Here is a 1,927-nt window from a genome sequence, read left to right as displayed (position 1 = left end):
TATGTGTGGGGTACGTGGGGTGTTGGTAATGAGATTATGGAAAGAGAGTAGATTATAGTTTATGTCAGTTTGAAGTGCTATAAGCACTACCCTATGTACCTCTCCGGATTTGAAAATTATGGATTGGAAATTGGGAACTATAGATATTTCGATATGTCGGAACCCGGACACCCTTGACAGGGTGTTTCGTAGACCCTTAGCGGGGTTAGTCTACGCGCTAGGACTTGTCACAATCGTACGAGTATTGAGGATTAGTTTGGGAATAATAGAGAAAGGTTTGAATGGGATGAGTAATAAAGTATCACTTTGAGATTTCGGATTTCACTATGGTTTTGACTCAACTAGATATATACAAATACATATAACTATGTCGGTTTTGCATGCATGTTATTTTCGGCATCGTTTTCTAAACGGTGCGGTTATATTATGTTGTTTTCAAATGTGAACTAAACCTTGTTTTTGTCCACTCACACTTTTCTGTTTTGAGCCCCCCAGGCAGTAGATAGATTCGAATCGAGCGGCCGAGCCGAGATCTCTACTTCCGAGCCTAAAGCTTCTGTAGGACTAATTTTCATTTGCTTCTATTCTGTTGAATTTTATTGCTCATTTGTAAACTGAACTCTGATATTGCCCATGTTAAGATTGATTGCAAGGCTGGAGGCTTAATATGTAAACTGCACGAATTTATCTTGTGCATGCTGCCTATTGGGATGTTTAAACGTGTTTTTAACAGGTTGAGAAATTTGGGAAATGTCAATTTTTCATGGGAGACTCTGCCAAAATTTCGGCAAAAAGTCTCTTTCTTTAGTATGTGGGTCCGACATCGGTACGATGTCCGAATTACCACAAGATTCGTCCCGAGTTCTGAGGAATTCAAGGCGGGTCTCGTCAAAAATTATGTCAGTTCCACCTTAAAATCAGTAATCGAACACCCTTAAAATCGAGAATGGGATCAACTAGGCGGTAGTAGTTGATCTGATCCCTTATTTGAATTCCTGGATTCATGGCTCCCCCATTCATAGTAAGTAAACATGCATTAGTAGTTGTTCTTGGGTTGCCTAATTTCTACTATTATTATTTTTAGTTAACAATATACCAACCCACCTCTTCTAAAATTTCTCGTTCTAACCTCGCAAAAAAAGCATTTGAGCTACGGGTTAACTGTTGATTTATCCCCTGAACTTGTACGCTACTTTCAATTTGCACCTTCAATTCTTTTTCTTTTTTTTTGGAAAATGAAGTACATGAACTAATTTTATTGCCAATTAGCCCCTCACCTTCTAAATCTCAGCATTTCATCCAATTTGTCGTTAAATATGAAGACAAATTGGTCATTTTATATGTTAAAATAATAATGAAATCTAAAATAAATAAATAAAATCATTTTAATAAACATAGAGAGAGAGAGAGAGAGAGAGAGAGAGAGAGAGAGAGAGAGAGAGAGAGAGAGAGGTGGGTTTGTGATGGGGCAAGGGCTGGGTCTATGGGTTATGGGTTCGTTTGGGGGTTGGAGCTTGAGGGTGGTGGTCATGGGGGAATCGGGGGAGAAGAAATCGGGGTGAGGATGGGTACGGGGGTGAAAAAAACAAAAGGGGGTGAGGAGGGGAGAGGGTGGCTTGCAATGGGTTGTGGTCATGGGGAATGAGAGGAGAAGAAAACATGGTAGGGGGCCTAGGGTTCTGGGAATAAAAATAGGCTTCTGCAAGCTAAAATTTTGTGTTAAATTTGTTCACTCGATCAACATGTTCACTTAAATGCTTTATTTAGTTCTTAGACATGTTCCTACACATCTTTGAACTTCATGGGAATAAAATTCTCATGTATAAGATGGGAATGAACTTCATTCCCATGTTTGAGAACAGTAGAAAATGACTAGGAAATACCATTTTTACCCATTCTCATGTTTGGTTTGTGTAGCATTAGGAAT

The sequence above is a fragment of the Prunus dulcis genome, chromosome 4 (genome assembly GCF_902201215.1).
Source record: "Prunus dulcis chromosome 4, ALMONDv2, whole genome shotgun sequence".
Classification (NCBI taxonomy): Eukaryota; Viridiplantae; Streptophyta; class Magnoliopsida; order Rosales; family Rosaceae; genus Prunus; species Prunus dulcis.
Note: the sequence above shows the minus strand (reverse complement) of the source record.